We start from the raw sequence: 14,501 nt of genomic DNA, 5'->3' as shown, positions 1-14,501 counted from the left end.
TCCTGGAGGCTCACAGAACACACAGACCAGCCTCCCTGGGAGCAGATTCCAGACAGGTACTTAGGCTTATTTAGGCTGAATCCACTAGGTTCAAAGCTCAAGTCGGTGCTAGCCCTAGGAGTCATGAGCAGAGAGAGGAGGACACACAGATGTGCATGAACATGCTTCTGTAGAATGCATATCTGCTGAGCAGGGCAAAGGATGCTACCATAAAGCACTGGCCTCACTCATGTCCTGTGGGGTCTCGATGTGAGCAGAAAAGAAGAGAACGGGAGAGAAGAAAGAGAGAAATTTCCCTCCACAAACACCTAAGTTTCAGGTACTTTGACCATACAGGCTCTCATAGTTTATATACATATGCTTAGGATAAGCATCACTATCCAGACTTTACAGAGATGGAAACTGAGAGTCAGGGTGGTATGGAATGTGCCCCAGACCACTCAGCCAGAAAATGTGCCTGAGATAGAAGTACACAGAAAATACTTGGTGAGTGAATGGATGTGTAGGAAGATGGATGGATGGATGGATGGATAGATAGATAGATGAATGGAAGGATGAATGGATGAATGGAAGGATGAATGGATGGATGGATGAATGAATGAATGGATGGATGGATGATAGGTGAAGGGAGGGAGGAATGATGAATGGATGAATAAATGGATAGGTATATGGATAGATAGATAATAAATAGATAGAGGGATGAATGGATGAAAATTTAGGCTTATGTCCATGTTTTCTAAACTACACTCAGAAGAGAAGCCAAGATAGTTCCTTAACTCAGCTAACCCTCCTCTAGCAAGTCTTAGCTCTTCAAGAAGCCCTCCATGATGAGTTACAGCCATCGATGGTGCTTGTTATCAACAAGAAGTTATGTATAGTGGACTTGTGGGAGCAAAGTGTGTCTATTGAGTCCCAGGCAAGAACAGGTAAAAGTTGGGAAGATGCAAAGAGTACGAATGTGTAGGTTGACCTAGTACCACCCTCATCTGGTTACATGACCAGGAAAAATTTCTGGCCCCTCTGGAGGAAAAACTCTTTACTCCTCTATATAAAGGGAGGAGCTCCCTTTCTGTAGTAATAGAATGAATGAAAAGACTCAAGGTGGGGCTGGTGAGAGCTCCAGAAAGAAGAGGTTGTTTGTGGGCTTCTCCCCCTTAGGGCTTCTCAATGGTGTTGCCCTTCCTTGACCTCAATGCCTCCTTGATGCCCATATTTGTTTTGGGTTTCCAAGACCTCTCCTGCCCCCTCTCCATGTCCACCTTTTATGTGACTTTCCAGCCCTCTTTGTGACTGGCTGTCTTCCATATCACCATTAGATGTGACCATCTCCTGGGGCTCGGGGATGGGACTTCTCCCCTTGGCTCTCCCTTTGGGACCTCATCGACATCCATGACTTTCATCACCAAATAGAGGGAGATTATTTACTGATTCACAATAGTAGGCAAAGCATCAGGTCCTGGGTCACTGCATATTTCAAATACCTGCATATTTCAAAGGTATCTCACCTTTAACCACCTTGCCTTTAGCAACCTTACCTTTAACATGTCCACAACTACACTTTCCAACTTCTCCCTCACCTGCTTCTCCAAAGCCTCCTTCTCAAGCAAAGGATATACCCCGAACTTCAAAAACCTTGGTCAGCTTCGGCCCTCCTTTTACCTCGCTTCTTCTCATGTGGGATTCTCTAGAGTCTTAGCCAACATATCCACCATCCAACTGATAATCTTCATCTTCCCTGTCTCACAGGACCCTGCTGCCATAGTCTTCATTGAGACAACCAGAAAAGCTGCTTAGATCTCTTTCCTACACCCACCCACCCTCTTCCTCCTATCAGCTCTCCACAAAACAGCCTCAGAGGGCTGTAGAAATGCATACCCTACTGTGTCACACCCAGAATAGGACCTTCTTTAGAATGGCCTGCTGGCCTAGCCTGTCAGCTTCCATGTCCCTCCAGCTTCCTACTTTGCCATCCCCTACCTTCTCTTAATTTCACCCATTTGTCTTATCATTTTATTTAGATCTACTATTTCTAGCAAACAGGGCATTCAGAGTGCTATTTCCATGATCGCAAATGCTCCTTTCTCTTCTGGACAAGTTGACAACATGAGATTTCACCTAAAATACCATCCTTGAGAATTTCTTCCTTATCTGTCTGACCCTTCCTATACCAGGTCCTTGAAACACACCATGGGACTTTCTGTAGAAGCCATTGACTTCATTATTATGTGAGAGACAGCTGTGGTTTCTTGATGCCATCTTCCTCTTCTATGCCTAAGTTCCTTCTGCTCTCTGGGTCTCTGGAAGAGTATTCACACATAGTAGAAGCTTAGTTAAAGTTGTCAGGGGAACATGCAAAGAATGGTCCACAATAATATTTAAAGGGCTAGCCTGCCAATAAACTTCAAGGAATAGTTTGGCCTGATGTCTCCCAGAGACGACCACTAAGTCTCTTTATCAAATCTCCTCTGAAAGCCCAAGAAACTCACTTTGATGTCTTCTTGGGAGTGGTTGGCAGGTGAGTCTCTTAAGTCACAGCCAACTAACTGGAGGCACATGATCTCTGGTGCAAATGGTCCTGTATGATGAGAGAGACAGCCAATCAGGGCTCAAGACCACAGTGCCCAGGGGACAACCTGCCACATCAGAAGATTCCTGCAAATGTAAACCTTCTGGAGCCTTTCCTGGAAGCACAAATGGGGGGCATGAAGCCTGAGAAAGGGCCAGCTGAGGTGGAACTTCAAGTCCATTCTGTGTTACCATGTCCCAATAAAGCTATTAAAGCAGATGCTGCCTTGGTGTCTGTCTGTCTGTCTGTCTCTCTCTCTTTTCTCTCTCTGTCTCTCTCTCCCTCCCTCCCTCCATTCCTCCCTCCCTCCCTCTCTCTACTTCCTTCCCTCTCTCCCTCCTTCTCCCTCTGGCAGGGAAGCACTCCCACATTTTATCATGTGGTATCTTGATTTAAAAGGGGGAAAAGTCATGAGAAAAGTCTGGGATAAAGGAATGAAAGTTGCCAGCGGCCAAATTGGAAGTTGCCATTAAAAGTTAAGACAAAGCTGAGAACATGGAAGAACGCTGACCCTCCACATAAGAGGACACGAGTTTTAGTCTCCCCAACTCATCTTAAAGTGGTAAGTGTGAGTGTGCATAACTATAATTCTAGAACTACAGGGAAGAGACAGTAAGATCCTGAAGGCTCACTGGTCAGCAGTGCCAAAAATGAGCTTCAAGCTCAGTAAGAATCCCTGACTGGACTGGAGAGGTGGCTCAGTATTTAAGAGCAGTGGCTGCTCATCTATAAGACCCAGTTTGAATTCCCAGATAAGACCTGGGTTTAATTTCCAGCACCCACATGACAGCTCACAACTGTCTGTAACTCCAGTTCCATAGGATTTCACACACAGACACACACACACACACACACACACACACACACACACACACACTGAAAGTGCAGAAGTTACCCAGCAGCTCCAGTTCCTCTTAACATGTGAGAAGACATGAAAAGCCAAACCATGAAGAAGGGAATTACCTTAAGGCGACATGCTGAAATTCAGGGTCAGAACACCCAAAGAGATGCCATCCAACCCCCTCCATGGTCCGATGCCTCCGTTTGTTGCTGACTTGTAGAAGGCTACCATTTCTGGCTCACCTAGTGGCCTAAGTGTGCAGCAGGAGCTTGGCAAGTGTATTTGTGAAGTGGACTTCCAAACTTGTCAAAGGCAGGGATTCATTACACAGGAGAACACATGTTCAGGGTTGAACTGTCCGTCCATCAGGGGAGACCCACACTAAGTGGGGGAGGTGCAGGTAAGGCAAGAGAAATCCAAATCCCAGAGGACCCAATGAAAGACTTCAGAGGAAGGGAAGGGGTTGGAGTAGAGAATTGGCTTGGGTAACGAAGTATCCAGCTGGGAAGGGACCCTGGTATGGGAGGGGTAAAGCTGGAGGTTGTAGAATTCTGAACTTTGGCCCCTTCAGAAGAAATCATGATGTCATGCCTTTCATAAGAACCAGCGAAAACCTGGTAACGCAAAGCTTACAGAAACACTGCTCTTCCCAAACATTATCTAAGAGAGAAGGTCAAAGCTGTGCAAAAAGGCTTGGAAAGCTGAGTCTGAAGGCAATGCTAGTCAGCTCTTGATGGAGCTGTTTTCAATCCTTGGTTACAGCCAGGAGTGTGATAACCACCTGGGAACTAAATATACAACCAGGCATGGCCAGGAGCCCGGGAGCCGAATTTCACTGTGCTGATCTGCCGGCCCTGATACCTCCAGTGAATTAGATGAGAAGCAGAGACATGTAAGTGAGCTATGGTGGGAGGACAGGAAAGAAGCAGGGTCCCACAGACTAGCTCAAACAAAATGTGGGGATCCATCTTTGTGCCGGGCCCTGATGGGCAGCTGGTGCTTAGCCACTGGGGTTGGGGTATGCCCTATCCTACACCTAATGAGAAGCCTTTGAAATGTATCAATTCAAGCAAGAGAGGGTTAGTGTAATAAGGCCTGGGTAAGGACTGAAGCCTTGAGATTTCAGTTGGGAAGCCAGCTCAAGGGCCTCAGGGCAGAGGTAAACAACAGGACCATGAGGGTGAAGAATAACTCTCTGTCTTAAATTGAATGAGGTATCACCACATGGTCCAGGCTGGCCTAGAACTCACTTCATAGCCCAGGTGGACCCCAAACTCTGGATCTCCCTGACTCTCCTCAGCTTGACCATAACACTTTATTAGAGCCCACTCTCCACTGACCCTTAGCCATGTGGTGGGAAATCAAAGAAGAGAGTGTAATTTGAGCATCTGCTCCCTACTCTCCAGGAAGGTGGGCTTGTATTTAAACATTGCAAAGGAACTAGGGATGGAATGAGGCATGCCAATTAGCAGACACATCACCAGGAGACAGGTGGGACACATAGGAAGCATGTGGACCCAGCCATTGAGGCTTTCTAAAGAGCAATGATGCTCCTGGCCCAATGGAACCAGGTCTTACCAAAGCCTGGTATGGAGGTTAGGAACACAGTGGATGTTAGGGAACTGCTGGGGAGTCCAGACCCAGGGGATCAGTTTTGAACCCCACCTCAGCTGAGCTGGTAGACCATGCAGACCTTTCAGAAATCAGGGACGCCCATTTTCACTAACCCAGCTGGCTGTGGTCATCAGGGCCCAGTGTTTCAGAGACAGCCAATCAGCATACAGGTAAGGAACAGGAAGGAGCTTAATGTGGGTGGGTGGGTGGTTCTCTCTCTCTCTCTCTCTGGGCCATTCAAGCAGGAAATGATTGCTGTGGGCACCCATCTCCCACCAGAACTGCAAGTGTTCCTGTAAGAAAGAATTCATCAGCCCTTCCTGGTCACTTGCTGGGTGGCTGGAGACCACCATTAACAGCCTGAAGGAATTTGTGACTCTATTTGGAGGTGACTGCAGACTTCAGCAATGGTCCCCATCTCCCTGCTCAAGGTCATGGGACACATGAGGTTTCTCAAACCCAGCCATATTACTGCCCTCAGAAGCTGGTCTGCTGCAACAGGGGCTCACTCTCTGGGGATCTGCCCAAACTGTCACGTGTGCGCCATAAACCTGGAATAATTCCCAGAGAAACAGGACTCCCAAAGGACTTGCCTTCTGGGTACTGTGATTCCCAGATGAATCTAACCATAATTTTCGGGTGAGATCATCAAGTCCTTTCCCACACCCAGGATTATTCTTCCAGTGGCCACCTCCATGGGCGGCAGCAGCCAGTCAGCACCCCACAAAATGGGAACAGAAAAAGGAAACACGACAGAATGAACAGCCCCAGCCAATGCCCAGCTGAGGCCATAGATCAGGTCTCCCTATCAACAGTCTGTGTCTTTTCTGATTTAGAGTCTGAGTTTATGCCTAAGCTCATAAGTGATTGCAGAGATGGTCTCTTAAAAATAGAAGTTACTGAATAAACAAGACAGGAAAAACAAGAATACCAACAGCCGTGTCAACGTGGGAAGGGAAAAGTTTTCACGGAGCCCTGCCCTTAGCTAGCTTCCATAGATTCCTGCTTCTAGACAAAGAATTACAGGAAACCAGTGGCTTCTGGGAGATGGAGAATTAGCCTCTTCCAAGGATGAGCCCCTCCCCCTCATTGGTTGTCCAACATAAATCGGTCATCCCCAAAAACAACAGCAACAAAGACAGACTCAGCAGTTTGAGTGTGTGCATGTTTGTGCATGCACACACATGTACTTATATACGTAGGTAACAATAATAATAAAAAGAGAAGCCGTTAACTTGAGTATGGGGAGAAATGAGAGGAGGTGGGGAAAGGGAAGGAAGAGGGAAGCAATGTTATTCTATCTCATTAAAAACACATTAAAAAACAAAAAGAACATAAAAACTGAAACATAATATTATAAGAAAAACTGCAGTTCATCTGGCAAACCCCCATCCTCATCGTTTCTTTCTTTTTTTTTTTTTTTTTATGAATCGATAGCCTCAGATTGCTGCCCAGCGCTTAATTAAATTTGATTCTTTTTCTTCTTTATCATTAAAACTGCAGTGTCTGCAAGAACATAAATTCAGCACTACATCCTCAAGTTTCAACTGTAACAGCAATGCAAAGGTCTTCCTCATTATTTTTTACCCTGGGAGCTTGTCCCCTGGTTTATGTGTCTGTCTTCGTAGCAGCAGACATTGAGTCACTGCTACCCCTTCTTATGTTTAAACAAGGAGATGTTAGTAACCTGACAGTGTCTCCTTGTCGGACAGCAGAGCATGTTTGCCCCGAGACACAGACAGCTCCTGACTTACAATGGCTCTACCTAGGGTTCTTTCTTTGTGGTCATGTGAGGGTGACACACATGGTGTGGACGGAAATGCCATCTTTCCCCAGGTTACACAGATGCAACGGAAGCCTGTCTGGTGATGCTGGATGGCAGCAGTGGGCTGCAGCTCCTACTCAGTCATGGGATCACCAGGGCGAGCAGTCAGCACTCCATGGTACACTAGCTTGTTGGGTGAGGGTCTCACCGGGTTCGATGGAGTCTGTGCTGGAGGCCTCTGTTGTTTTCAAACTCTAGTGAGTTATCACAAAATAATCCCATCACAAATCAAAGAGCATTTGTATACACAAATGGATTCTGGGTATGGAGGTCACATTATCAAAGTGCATTCAAAGAAGGGGAGTTCATTCTCAGTTGTGCCAGTACCAACAGGCAGGCCCCTGTTCCCCCAGCTCCCCAGTACACTTGTGTCTAAGAGGAGGCCCTCTGGCTTCTCTTAGACCCTAAAAGTTATACAAGACAATTGCCAGGACAGTAGAGAAAATTCAGGGAAAAAAAAACATTCTCACCGGTCTTCTTGGACTTACCCTGGCCTTCCCATGACCCCTAAGCCCTGCCTTCCTCCAAAATCTCTTTAAAGAAAGCTGACCCTATCAGAGACGCACAACCATGCCAAGCTGTAGGAGCTAGTAAGTGCTCCAGCAATGCTGTGTAACAAACATCCTTAAACTCACAGCACATGACAATAAATACCAAATCAGCTCCCGAGTCTGGAGTCATGACTAACCAAAAAGGGGCTTTTGATGGGATGGTCTGACTCCCTCCAAGGACCCAGCAGCTACAGCACACACCTCCTCTACACAATTCTCTTTCCAATCTACCTTTTCCCTTACTCATCCCCCAAATCTCAGCTTGGACATCACCCCTATTTCCAACCTGTCTCCTTTCCCATTCTCAAAATAGCTCACTGCTTCCCATTCCTCTGCCTCGCCCCTTGACAAGGACATATCAGACATCTCTGGCAGATGTGGCCATCAAGAGGGACCACCCAAGTTCAAAAAAGAAGAATCACAGTTATAATTTATAATCAATAGCCCTGCTATCAATCTATGTCCCTGCCCTGCCATCTACAGATTAACAATACTGTCACTGCAGAAACTGCCGAACAGTAGAGCCGGGCTGCTGTGTGGGGTGCTGGGTCTACAACTTTTTTCAGAAAGATATAAACCTGGATTTTTAACAACACTAAGTGAGTTAATATTTGTACAGATATCTACATATCGGATATAGAATAAAGGCTTACAGTTGGGTGAAGGAAGAAGGGAGCAAGGGAAGTGGGAGCAGAGGGGGACGTATGAAGGCTAATGAGAGAGACAGATGACAGGTGAGATAAATAGTAGATAGATAGATGATTGATACACAGATACATAGATAGATGGATGGATAGATACATAGGTGGGTAGATAAATAGGTAGGTAGGTAGGTAGATAGATAGATAGATGATAGATAGATAGATAGATAGATAGATAGATAGATAGATGATAGATAGATAGACAGGTAGGTAGATAGATAGTTGATAGATAGATAGATAGATAGATAGATAGACAGACAGACAGGTAGGTAGATAGATAGGTAGGTAGATAGACAGATAAGATACATAGATAATAGATATAAGATGGATGGATGTAGATAGATGATATACAGACAGACAGATTGATAGGTAAGATAGATAACTATAGATAAATGAGAAAGAGATGAGAGACGAGAGAGAGAGGAGAGGAGAGGGAGAGATTTCAGAAACTGGCAATTTGGAAGCAAACTATACAGCACTAAGCCTTTTCCCAAGCCACATCTGACAAAACTGCTCCTGGCTCTTGGCTTCATTACTGACCCTGTTGTCCTGGGAGCACCTCTAGGAGGAAGTGGAAGTGGGTGTTCAAAGAAGAGGCTCCTGAGCTTCGCCACACTGTGGATGCTGCTGCTGCTGCTGCTGCTGCTGCTGCTGCTGCTGCTGCTGCTGCTGCTGCTGCTGCTGCTGATGATGATGATGATGATGATGATGATGATGATGATGATGATGATGATGATGATGCCTGTACGCTCTGGGTGCACTGGGGAAAGTTTGAGAACCCAGAGTATGTGGCACCTTCCATCCTGGAACGCTTTTACTAAAAGTTAAAGCGTACACTGCCGAGCCTCCTGACCAAGCACCCTCCCTCCAACTTCCATGGCTAGGGCCCTAGGTTAGGTGTAAGCGCCCATAATGGTGGAGACAACATGGAAGGGATGCAGACCTGTGGCTACAACTGGAATCGGAGAGCGGGGAGCTCGCATCGCAAACTGCAAGCAACGAGCGGAGAGATCAAGTAGGGGAAAGGCACAAGGCTTTGAAACTTTAAAGCCCACCCCGAAACTTACCCACACTGCACCAACTGAGGACTAAGGATTCAAATGTCCAAGACTAAGGGGGACATCTTATTCAAGCCAGCACAGTCAGGCTTCCACAGACTCCTAACAAGCCAGCCTCCAATCCCCATTTCCTCCTCACCATGTGTCAGAGTTAATGGCTCACAGTGTGTGGCCGGCATTGGACACCAGATCCTCAACTGCTCAGTGCGCATGTGCATGCGCATGTCAAGTGCCACCTATGTAAAATATGGATAATTATACTCCATCAAAGAATCCTCAGAATATTCAAATGAAACCATGTTTGCTTAGAACAAAAACCCAACCGGAGGGATGAAGTGGTATTTCTTATGGTTTAAATCTAAAAAATGCCCCCTAAGGGCTCGCATAGAGATGCTTGGCCACTGGCTGGTGGAGTTTTGAGCATGAAGCGACTTAATCGGAGAACACTAGCTCCACCAGTGGGTGAGCTCATAGATGACTATTCATTAGGGTGAGCAACTCTGCTGCTGCAACCTTCCCACCTCATGGCCGAAGACAACAGAATATGGATATCATGGACTAAAACTGTGAGCCTAAATAAAGCCTCATCTCTTAAACTCACCACGTGCATCCCTGTCTAAAGACCTGTGGATCCAAGGTAAGCCCCTTTGATTGGCGTTCGCAGCCCTGATGTCTGCGTGCCATCCTCCAGCCTTCCCTGTGTGTTAAGATCCAGACACCAGAGATACACACCCCACACTGAATGGGCTTTCCTGCTTCCCCAGTCTCAGGTCTTACAAACACCACAGTCCTGCAGGTAGGAACAGCCCTCTTTCCTAGCATCCTCAGAGCTTAGGGAAGGGTGTGAGGACCAAGTCAGGACCACTCTGGGTATTTAATATCTTTAGAGGTGTCAGAACAGGAACCTTCTGAGTTTACCCCCCCCCCCCATGTTCTTCTTCTTCTTCCAGAGACCCAGCATTTATCCCATCTGGGGACTGATTCAGAGGGGACAATCCAGGAGACAGACACAAGGTCTTGTATGTCTGTCTCACTTAGCCATCTGTGAGCGCAGTGATACCAGGGTCGCTTTTCTTCGTGCTAATGGAAGAGATGGCCTTTGGTGTATGAAAGAAACTTCCAGGGGGATAGATTAGCAGAAGAAAAGCTCGTGTTTAAATAAATGCATGCTCAGTAACACTACAGAAAGTGAGGCTGAATCACAGCCAGACTGTTTACAACATTCCGAACCCTGTGAAAGGAAAGGGTCTCTTTGGAATTGAGGTGGTGACCCAAGTCATAGGAGGGGGACGGGAGACAGTGATTGTGTGGTGAACAGAGATTGTCTCATCATGAGGATAGACAGTCTTGGGTAACAAAAGTTGTCTCCCAAGAAAGTAGATGGGAAGGGGCCAGCAAAAGAGGGGAAAGGGAACAGAAGAAAGAGGGAGGTAGGCACAAAAGCAAGGCACAAAGAGGCACGTGTGTGCCAAAATATCATTGCCTTCTATGCTAACTAAAAAGAAAGAGGATAGCATCTCAGGGAAGAGCAGGCAACAGGCTGTAAGAAGTCTGTCTGGGTGTGGTACCCCTACCCTGTAAATTAATCTCTGGCTGATGAGGTTTCTGAGAAAAAGCCTTAACCTTTTAGTTCCTTCAGAGCTCTTCTCATTGAGCTGCTACAGAACTTTGGAGAAAACCTCTCTCTCTACAAGGGACAGGTATGTCAATAAGACCCCAATGCTGAGGTTGTGCCTGAGGCACCCCAATGTTCTTTACTTCACTGTACTCAGCCTTGCTCTAGAAGTTGGTTTTTCAGCCCTGGCTGTGCTATTTACAATCCAACTACCTTTCTTCAAGAAGCCCCTTACGGCCACAGGACCCGTCTGTTCTGTACAGTGCCTGGCCCAATCAGAGGGCACATTGCCTTCATGATAGTGAGATAAGACTTAGAATTGCCCAGGTACAGTCTGAGGTGGCCGATAGAGATGAGGAGGGGTGAGAAAGGAAGGGAGAGAGAAAGGGAAGGAGAGAAGGGAGGGAGGGGGAGGGAGGAAAGAAGACCAGAGGGTTATTAGGCTAAGAGGATGAACTTAATTTACATTGACAAACGGTTGGCTCACCCTCACAGCCGCTGGTGAACAGCACACAGAGCACTCAGGGAACAGTCGTGCTAATTACAATGTGATATGAATTCTTCCTTTGGCTACATCCTCCAGGAAAAACATCTTGTTAACCTGAGAAACGCCTGGCAGAAATTACCAGTATGTGGAAATCAAGTTCCCTGAAGTATAAAGTACAAACGTTCCAGGTAGGTCACAGCAACTATTCAGGGTGAGCTGTGACTATTTAGATTCACATGATGCGTGAGGAGGGGACGAAAGCAGACTCTCTCCATTCTTAAAGCATGTCATTTCCAAAACATATCATTAAAAACAGTCTAAGCACAAGCCACCTAATGGCTGAAGCCAGCTAGGGAGAGTGGGGAGCCCGGAACGCCTCATGGACACGGGTCACGCACATGCCGGCTCCAAACCTGTGATCCCCTCCTAGCTGGAGAGGCATATGTGGAGCTTGCACACAAAGCAGAGAGGACCCTACTAAGGGATTTTTTAAAAATCTCTGGTGCATAACCTTCACTGAAGAGCTTGTATAACTGTTATATAATCTGGGAAACTCAGTCTTTAAGGCATACAATTCAGTGTATGCCAGGTGTTCACATATTCAAGTTGTGCACCCATCAGCAATTCAAAAATATCTTCACCATCCTGCACACACGTTTGTGGTCACATCTTCCAGCCCCTGATAATTCCCAATCTGTTTTCTTTCTCTGTGTCTTTGTTTACTCTCGACATTTGGAGAGACAGAGACAAAGACAGAGATAGAGACAGACAGACAATAGACAGATGGGCAGACACAGACAGGGGCTTAGTAATTTGTGCGATCATGCTTACCACCACCACCACCAACAACAAAAATACAGTGTTCTCTAAAATTAAAATTGTCCTCCATGATTCCCACTGTTACCTGATTTCCATACTGCCCGAAGGAAAGCTTAGGAATTGATGAGTAGCCACCAAAGGGGAAGAGACGTTTTCCCGATACGTTTACACCACTGACTCCACTGTGATCATTACAGTGAATGGGTGGGTACTTTTGCATCTCTGTGGATAGCTGTCCTCTGTGCCCCAAGAGGGACTCAAGGTTCTGGGTCCACCACTCTCTGGCCCTCTGAAGATGTTCAGGTTCCTTTCAGAGATGGCGTGGTATTTTATTCAACTCTCTGCACATCTTCGCTTTACTGATCAAACTCTCTTTCGAAGTGTGGGTATTGACAAAACAGTGATCACGCCATACTCTGTACGCAACGAGGAAGAGGAGAAAATTTGTCTACCTGTTCAACTCAATTTTAAACATATTTTGGAACGCACAGTCATAGGATCTGCAAATTCGAAGAGCCAACTACTTAGTTTTTATTATGAGAAACATTAAGTTTTCCGCAAACCTTTGATTTGGATGAATATTATACAAAAAACAAATGGAATAGGTGTGCTGAGTGTTAAGCCACTCCCCCACCCAGACTACACATGACTCAGGAAGGAAATGGCCAGGAAGTGCCCTTTCTCCTGCCTCTCTATAGCTAAGATTTACTCAAAGAGGGCAATGCATTCTTTGAGCATCTTATGTGACCATGGCAAGTATGATTAGGTCATCTGATTCTCAAGGACTGTCTCTTTCTGGTCACAAAAGGCCCAGCCTCTGGGGTGAAGTAACTTGTAAAACAATGATAAATTACAGAAATTTCCCTCTGGTTCAGAAAAGATGCACAGTTATCTGTTCAGGCAGAAAGATACTATACCAGGTGATTGTTGACTGTCCAGGGCCACACTGCTAAGTTTGTATCCAACTTAGCCAACAGGATCTCTAAATTGTGTTTCTGGAGAGTCTGTGTCTGTCAGCCCAGGTGTGACCCAGCCTGATCCCTGCTGTCCCCAGCAGAACAAGCTCAAAGTGTCACATGTAAACTTTTTATTTGCATGGATCCCAAGTTAGAACTTGGACATCAATCTTGGGTTCTAAGAACAGCTGATGGATAGGGTGCCCCCTATTGGCAGGACCATGTCTTCATTAGACACCATAAGTTTGCAAAAAAAAAAAAAAAAAAAAAAAAAAAGTTGGGCCTAAGGGGAAAAATCAGAACTTCCAAAGTATGAACCAAATTCTTGAAACAACAACAACAAATGATGCTTCTTTAAAACTCTCCAAAATATGAGATCTTAATATCTACAAAGTATAACTTGTCAAACATGGCTCAGCTCGGGTACATAAAATGTGTACGGGTGGGTCCCACGAAGCTCATGTGTACGTCAGAAGGCAGGGTGTGGAAGAGAAGGTTTATTGTAGATATCTGGGAGGGCATAACCAAAGGCAGGAACCTCTGGGAGAATTCAGAGTAGACAAGACCAAACTGAACTGTGCCATGTAAGGAGATGGGGGAGGGGAAGGGAGTGAGGCAAAAGTTGGAAACCAGGTGCAGCAGCCAGGAAGCCCAATGGTACAAAAGAAAGTGGGTGACAAAAATGGCTGGGTTATATAGGGAAGAACAGCCCAGCCTTGTGCTGCAGAGTCCAGGGTAGGGGACAGGATATGTCATCCAGGAGGGCCCTGTAACAGATTGATAGGGTCTGTGGGATGCAGGGAGAACCTGGAGGCCAGGTCTACTTAGATATGCTAAGTAGGCAACCTAACCATAGGAATCTCTCTGGAGTGTGGGGAAGGCATGCTTTCTGTGCCATTTTATGGGATGTAAAATGGACATAAAGGTAGGACCACATTCTCTAGCCCTGTTTCTAAGATGTGGTCAAATCCTGGTCCACCACCAACCCCATCTTGATATTCTAAAATCTCAAGGATAGAAATGAATACAATCCATGTCTCCCTCCTCCCCAAATCGCTGTCACCACAGTCTGTGGAATGTCCCTGTGAGCCCTTTACTGTACCTGTGGGCCACCGCACCCAGCCCATAGTCCCCTTCTACCATACTTGTGGCAAGAGTTGGGTTTGGCTGTGCCCTGAGAAATTCCTTCACCAGTCAACACCTGTAGCCATTCCAAGGTACAAGGAAGAGGTCCTGTGAAATTTTCATGTCTTCACATCCACAAGGCCGTCACTTATGTAGTTATAAAAAGATGAAGAGAGGGGGATATGTCCTATGGAGATGTAGTCAGGTATGGGAGAAGGGGGTGCCTCAGCAGGCCCATGTTGAGGCATCCCTTCTTCCTGAGGGACCAGCCACACAATGGTATAGTATAGAGTAGAGTTTATTCATGGAATGGGGAGGGGAGTTAAAAGGATAGTAGAGGCAG

Source organism: Micromys minutus (assembly GCF_963924665.1).
Source record: "Micromys minutus genome assembly, chromosome: 1".
NCBI classification, from domain to species: domain Eukaryota; kingdom Metazoa; phylum Chordata; class Mammalia; order Rodentia; family Muridae; genus Micromys; species Micromys minutus.
Note: the sequence above shows the minus strand (reverse complement) of the source record.